The following is an 8,344-nucleotide window of genomic DNA, read 5'->3' on the forward strand; positions in this document are numbered from 1 at the left end:
CACTCTTTTGGGAAGGCTTTCTACAAGATTTTGGAGCGTGTCTGTGGGAATTTTTGCCCATTCATCCAGAAGAGCATTTGTGAGGTCAGACACTGATGTTGGACGAGAGGGCCTGGCTCGCAATCTCTGTTCTAGTTCATCCCAAAGGTGTTCAGTGGGGTTGAGGTCAGGACTCTGTGCGGGCCAGTCAAGTTCTTCCACACCAAACTCATCCAACCATACCTTTATGGACCTTGCTTTGTGTGCAGGGGCACAGTCAGATTTGTGTGCTGTTAAACAGTCTTATAGCCGTAGGAAAGAACGACCTGCGGTAGCGCTCCTTCTTACACCGTGGGTGTAACAGTCTGCTGCTGAAGGAGCTGCTCAGGGCCCCCACAGTCTCGTGCAGGGGGTGAGAGGTGTTGTCCATGATGGATATCAGCTTGACTAACATCCTCCTCTCCCCCACCTCCTCAATGGAGTCCAGCGGGCAGTCCAGAACAGACCCGGCTCGCCTAATCAGTCTATTGAGCCTCCTCCTGTCCCTGTCCGTGCTGTCCCCCCCCCCCCCCCCCCCCCCCCCCAGCAGACCACAGCATAGAAGATAGCCGAAGCTACCACAGTGTCATAAAAAGTCCGGAGCAGTTTCCTGCTCACACCGAAGGACCTCAGCCTCCTCAGCAGGTGGAGGTGGCTTTGACCCTTCTTGTACAGGGCCTGCGTGTGGTCAGACCAGTCCAGTTTATTGTTCAGGAGAACACCCAGGAATTTGTAGCTCTCCACTACCTCAATGTCCAAACCCTGGATGTTCACCGGTGTGATGCTGGATGACTTCCTCCTGAAATCGATCATCATCTCCTTCGTCTTGCTGGCGTTGATGTGAAGCTGGTTGAGCTCACACCAGCTGACAAAGTCGCTGATGACCTCCCTGTATTCCAGGTCGTTCCCCTCAGACGCACATCCAACGATGGCAGTGTCGTCAGAGAACTTCTGGATGTGACAGCTGACAGTGTTGTGTCTGAAGTCCGAGGTGTAGAGGGTGAAGAGGAATGGAGAGAGAACCGTACCCTGGGGGGCCCCCGTGCTGCAGACCACCACATCAGACACACAGTCCCGGAGCCTCACATACTGTGGTCTGTTGGTGAGATAGACGATTGTCCATGAAGCCAGGTGACGGTCCACTCCCGCTCCCTCCAACTTCACCCTCAGCAGTGCTGGCTGGATGGTGTTGAAGAGAGTAGATAGATGACAGCGTCATCTACCCCGATTCCGGGACGGTAAGCAAACTGGAGGGGGTCCAGCGTTGTGCTCACCAGGGGTCGCAGGTGTTTGAGTATGATCCTCTCCATGGTCTTCATAAGGTGAGAGATCAGGGCGACAGGCCTGTAGTGGTTGAGTTCCCTGGGGTGCGCCGTTTTTGGTACCAGAACCTCGCAGGAAGTCTTCCACAGGGCCGGGACTTTCTCCAGACTGAGGCTCATGTTGAACATGTGCATGACCACCCCACAGAGCTGGTCTGCACAATCCTTGAGCAGTCTGGGGCTGATTCCGTCCGGCCCCGAGGCCTTTCTCACCTTGATGGATCTCAGCTGCCTTCTCACCTGGTCCGCTGTTAAGGAGAGGGAGGTGGGGTGGGGGGAGTTGTGGACTGGTGACAGTCTGGTGCTAATAAGGAAGGGGACGAGCAGGGGGGTCGAGTGGAGGGCAGCTCGGGGAGGTGTGAAGAGGGGGCAGGATAGGTGGGGGAGGGAGACTGGGCAGAGTCGAATCTGTTGAAAAACAGGTTCAGTTGGTTAGCCCAGTCCCTGTCTCCACTGTCCTGGTGACTCCCCTCACCTTTTCCATGTCCAGAGATCTTCTTAAGTCCTCTCCAGACATCCCTGGTGTTATTCTGCCGCAGATGTTCCTCCAGTTTCCTCCTGTAGCTCTCCTTGCCCTTCCTTATTTGTTGCCGGAGCCGCTTCTGGATGCTCCGCAGCTGCTCTTTGTCCCTTGGGAGGTAGTATGGCCGAATACCAACAGCTAGCAGCTCAATGTCTCTGGTGCAGCGCTGCTCCTTGATGCTGATGTGTCCCGGGCTGCACCATCTCTCGTTCACAAACATAGCAACACCCCCGCCCTTCTTCTTACCGCTCTCCGCAGCTTTCCTGTCGGCCCGAATGAGATGAAAGCCATCCAGGGTTGCGTTTGAGTCCGGGGAAAGTTCATTCATCCATGTCTCGGTGAAGCACATGAGACTGCACTCACGATACTCCCTCTGAAGCCGGGTTAGCGCCGTTAGCTCGTCTTTCTTGTTGGGGAGCGATCTTACGTTCCCCATGATGACAGACGGTATACATGGTTTATACCGTCTTTTCTGCTCCCAACGCTTTATTCCAGCTCTGCAGCCTCTCCTCCTTCTCTTTATCTCCGCGGGGATGTCCGGTCTCTCTGCACTGAGAAGCGGTGTGCGGCTCAGGGCTAACAGCTGATCCCGAGTGTAAACAATGGATCCGTGAATGAATGAGTTTCCCGAGGCAGAGTCCAAAAGTCCGAAAAACAGCAAGAGGCAAACTACTAATGTCACCAGATGAACATCCATAGTTGCGTACTTGCTGAGGGGTCCGTGTATATATAAAAATAAATTTAAAAAGTAAACAAAAAACACACTTAAGAGACTAAAACAGATCGAAAGTTACGGAGCTGCTGTAACAGGCTGCCACCAGCGCGGCGCCACTATACAGTATTACATGATGCCAGACTTTACAGTTGGCATAATGCAGTCAGGCAGGTAACGTTCTCCTGGCATTCGCCAAACCCAGACTCGTCCATCAGACTGCCAGATAGAGAAGCGTGATTCGTCACTCAACAGAACACGTTTCCACTGCTCCAGAGTCCAGTGGCGGCGTGCTTTACACCACCCCATCCGACGCTTGGCATTGTGCTTGGTGATGTAAGGCTAGCATGCAGCTGCTCGGCCATGGAAACCCATGCCATGAAGCTCCCGGCGCACAGTTTTGGTGCTGATATTAATGCCAGAGCTGGTTTGGAACTCTGCAGTTATTGAGTCAGCAGAGCTTTGGCGACTTTTATGTATTATGCGCCTCAGCACTCGGCGACCCCGCTCTGTAACATTACGTGGTCTGCCACTTCGTGGCTGAGTTGCTGTGGTTCCTAAACGTTTCCACTTTGCAATAATACCACTTACAGTTGATCGTGGAATATCTAGGAGAGAAGAAATTTCACGAACTGACTTGTTGCAACGGTGGCATCCTATTACAGTACCACGTTTGAATTCAGTGAGCTCTTTAGAATGACCCATTCTTTCACAAATGTTTGTAAAGGCAGACTGCATGGCTAGGTGCTTGATTTTATACACTGGGCAATGGGACTGAATGAAACACCTGAATTCAATGATTAAGAGGAGTGGCCCAATACTTTTGTCCATATAGTGTATATATATGCAGCACCGTGGCTCTGAATCTCAAACTCCAGTCAGGTTTCAGGAGATTTATGTGAGGTATAGTTAGCTCACATAAATCAATGAATGCAAGAATACTGAGCACCTACACAAAACTCCTGAAAACAAAGGGTTTGGTTTGGGGCACACTGCCGATGAAGTATGTGGGGTGAATATTGGGTGCAAACATTTACCGGCTCATATCTCCATCCTTCATGTACCTGCATTATTTGCATAGATCATAGATATTTGCATAGAGTCACTGGGTGAGCCGGGTTGGTACAGTAGACTATTGACAATAACCAATAGATATTTTGTTTGAGAAGGGGCTGTGCAAATGTTGGAGTTTACAGAAGAAATTGCCGAAGCATCATCAAACATTCAATTTGATTAAATTTCTGCTAGCATGATTACCTGCTGTAATGGATGTGCCTGATTGAAAGACTGTTAATTAATTTCCACAGCCCAAAAACTTAACATAACGCAGGCACATGAGCACACACACATACACACACACACACACAAACCCTGGCATGGGTGTGATGTGCAGAAATGAAGTGTTGTGCATTTTGATTGGATGCTTGGTTCCTTCCTGAACTTCCTCTGCAGGAACTAGATGCCCCGAGCCCTCCCTCAGCGAACAGGACAACACATTTGTCAGCTAACTGAAACAGCTCATCTAAATTTAAAATGTAATTTAGGAACCATTCAAATGTATACGCCACAATGCACCTCACAATATTAACAATTTACCAACACGCTCTCAGCATGAATGCCGGTCACCTGGGAAGATAAGTGTGTATGCGGGTTATATTATGTATGTATCCCTACATCCATATATGTGTGTGAGTGTTTTGATGATCTGCAGCCTCTTTTTGCACTTGTTAAACTTCCTCCTGAGATCTGTCCAAACTCAAACCCCGATGCTACTATTTGTTGGTAAATATTCAACCCTCATTGGCAGGGAAGGGATTAAAAAGCTAGCTGTTTGCTGTAGCATCCAAGGACTCTTCATTATGTATCTGCTGCCTCTTTTTAAACCACTGAGAAGTATGCTCTCATATGACAGAGGAAGAGAGAGAGAGAGAGAGGAGGGTGGGGGGGCATATATGTGTGTTGTGTGGAGGAATGAAGATCCTTGTACTGTTATGTGCAAACAAAGGTTTCCACGGCAACCACATGCACCATTAGTCCCCTTATCAAAACTCAGGGATGAAGCGCCTCAATTACCCCTCACTCTCATGCACGCACGCATATATGCGCACACACGCACTCTTAACCCTCAGATCTGCAAGGGTATCTCAGCCTTTGATTGAGGATCGCTTTGCACAAATGGTACCTATGTATGTCGAGGGACAATACAAGGGGGTTTTGATCTCTTGGCTGTTTGACTGAGAAGAGGTTCTCAAGGACGAGCGACAATGGCTGATTTATTGGAAAATAATGTTGTGAGAAGAAAAAAAACAGACTCTCCCCAGAAAGGACAAGTGCTCTGCGTTTCAAAACAAGCATCCACCTTATTGCGTTGATGAGATTTGACTCTTCTTCAGATTCTTCTTAACAATAGGGACTACGGCTTCTGTTAAGCTCCAAATGGTCTTGACAAACTAACAATGGTCTGCTTGAAGTTTCATTTGAAAATGTTCAGGACTGCAGCTCCAAACATATTGTCTGTGGCAAGTTGTATGGGTGAGTAGGCTGAATGGACAGAGAAAGAGAAGGGAATTCAGTTTAGGGAGAAAATATTTTAGGTGCCAATTTTGAATTAAAAGCAAATAATAAATTGCTTCCAGCAACAGGCCCTAAGGTATGCAGATTGGTTGGTCGGCTTATTGCTGCGCCTACGCCACTTCCCAAGATCCTAGATTTTATCTTTATTATTCAAGGCTTACAGAAGCTTACAGTCAGGAAGTATACAAAAACTTAGAGATGCGCGACATTAACCGGATTTGAATTTGTATATTGTTAAAATTAAAATACCCAGTAATTTATCTAGTATGAGCTAAGCCACAGAAATAATTTGATTAACTTGCTTAATCGCCATATGTAATAATGAAGCATATTGTGGTTTTGGTTTTGCACAAATAGGTGATTATCTGTTTTTGTTATTCATCAACTATTCCCTCTCCTTCTAGTTTTATTCATGTGGTGTATAACTTTAAAACCCTGTCTACAAGCTCAATTCCCAACCAAAATCAAATTTATAATTAATAACTGAGCTCAGAATTCTGTTTTGAATTCAAAGTCTATTTTATTCTGTCTGTTAAAGTCAAGCCCATCTTTGTGAAAATACAAGACTGAAAGAAAACAGTTAAACACCAAAAAGGAAGAAGAAACACGAAAAAACAGCAGGGGAAATATGAGGGTCAAAGTTTTTACTTTCAGGTCATGGAAACTCACACAAGCACACACACACACACACACACACACACACACACACACACACAGTCCCTCATGCATGCCTGCTGATCCAATCATAGGGCCTGGCATAGGATGACAATCTGGGGATTGCACCGTCATCAGAACAAATCCAACCCAAAGGATCCCCCGCTCTCATCTGGACAGACAGCCGTCTCAGCCCATCAGGTCAGGGGCAGCAGACTGCTGGGCTGAGTACCGATACCCTGAATTCAGACTGCTGGGCTGAATACCAATAATCATCCTGTTGTGTCCTGTTTATGGGTTCAATAAGATGTTGAAATAAGAGTAGATTTACCAACAGCATAAACCCACACAACATGCAACATGTCTGGGTCCTTCCTCATTAATATCTTCATTCTAATACCTGTGTTTGTCTTTCAGGCAGACACTTGGCATATGACACACTTTACTTGCACCGCACTGCTACACCTTACCTGCATACTACTTATGTTAACCTGTTACATGTCTGTGTGTACATATATGTGTGTATATGGGCATATATATGTGTATGTATATATGTATGTAAATGTACATACAGTATGTGTGTGTGTGTGTGTGTGTGTGTGTGTGTGTGTGTGTGTGTGTGAACCATCGCAATTTATATATTTATGTGCCTACTTATGTACATTGTGTTCCTACCTGTATAACCGGTTCTCACTAAGCAAATACATTTACTACATTACTGCACAACCTCAGTCTACCTCAGTATTATATTTTATTTAATTGTATTCTACTTTATATATATACACCACACTGAAGCAGTGCAGACAGTGTAGCAACCGTTCCCCTCTGTGAATTTGAATCACGTTTTCTGCTTGTTTCTGTAATGAGCTAGTGTAGGTGGACAATATCCTTAAGGGAAGATCACAAAAGCAGCCAGCACAGCACAGTGATCAAGCTGTGTGACCTGTTGACCTAATGGCATTGTTGACCTTCCTTTGAAGATTTGCAATTCCATAAAGTGGCCTTTTTCACATAAGGGTCACTCAGTGAGTATAAGAGTGCAAAAACTGTAAGACCTCTCAGATGTGTCTCTATTCAAGCCTTCAAAGAGTGAGTACATGAAGTGAAGCCTCTTAAATATATTGAAACGTCAAGCTAAATTTGCCGTCAGTGAATGCCACACCATCAGCTCTCTGACACACACAGTAGTGTACTGCACTAAGGGATAGAAACACACATTTGTAAACTGTCTCTGCATCTCACTCATACAAACACAGACATGCTCCCACAACACCAGCACATAACACAAGTAGCCTCACAAACACAAAGTATCACCATGGAATCTACAGATTGACTGATGGCTTACAGATCTGCTGCGCTAAGCTTTAAATATTTATCATACACTCTTGTTGTCTCTCATCTACTGCCACATGTTCATCGACCCAGTGCCCCCTGCTGTCAGCCATACGTGTGTGTTTATGTGTGTTTGTGTCATGTTCTTATGGATATTAAGGTGGAGGCCGAAGTTGCTGCTTTGCTGTGTGTGTGAAATTCTGTTTAAAATATTTTATTGAAATAATTTGATTAAAGCTTCATGTAGCATTTTACCATCAATAAACTATTGATTCTGAGACCTAAGATAAACAAATGAGATCATCAACACGAGGGATGAGATCCTCATTGTGTCCCACGGGATTGGATTTTATAGGAACCCAGCTAGATTGTTTTACACTGTGTCATGGATTGCATTAGGAAAACATGAAGCCTTTTTGCTTTGTAATTAATGCAGAATATCATTATAAGCCTTGTAGCTTCATCATAATCCAAATTCATATTCACTCTTATCAAGGCCAGGTGACAAGAAACAAACTCTTTCATATAGAGGGTTTTTTCACTGACAAAATAATATTAAATATTGCACCGTGTGTGAATGAAATTTTTGCAATTTATTTGACCTTGCTGTCATCACCTCACTGCGCATTCACCAAAATCAGTGACCTCGTTATACAATACAGTGGGATAGAAACGTTTCAATGCTCTGGTTTGTGTGTGTGTGTGTACACACATGTATAAGTGCATCTTTGTGTGTGTGTGTGAATGTACTGTATACGTGTATTTTGTGTGTTTGCCACAGTGCCAGCTTTAGGGGCTCCATGCTGGTGGAGGCCTGTGGGTCCAACATCTGCTCACTGCTGGTGGGAGACGTGCGGAAAAAACCTTCGGTCTCTAGCCCACTTCACTCATCTTCCACTCACACCACAGCACCTCTTCCCTTTTTTTTTTATCCCATCTCTTCTTTTAATCCCAGAACTCCTCTTCCTCACTTTATCAAACACTGTCCCTCATGTTCTCTCTTCTCTTCCTTATCCCTTCTTTGCCCATGAGCTCCCAAACTGCACAGAGACATATTATTTCTAATGAGTCCATAGAGAAAAAGAGATTGGAACATGGCATGAAAAGGCTTCAAGAATTACAGAGAGCAGGTGACCTAACAAACTGATGTAATAAGAAGCCGTGGATTGGCTTTAATAGCTCTAAATTCTCTATGAATATTAAAAAGAT

Source organism: Enoplosus armatus, chromosome 2 (assembly GCF_043641665.1).
Source record: "Enoplosus armatus isolate fEnoArm2 chromosome 2, fEnoArm2.hap1, whole genome shotgun sequence".
NCBI lineage: Eukaryota > Metazoa > Chordata > Actinopteri > Centrarchiformes > Enoplosidae > Enoplosus > Enoplosus armatus.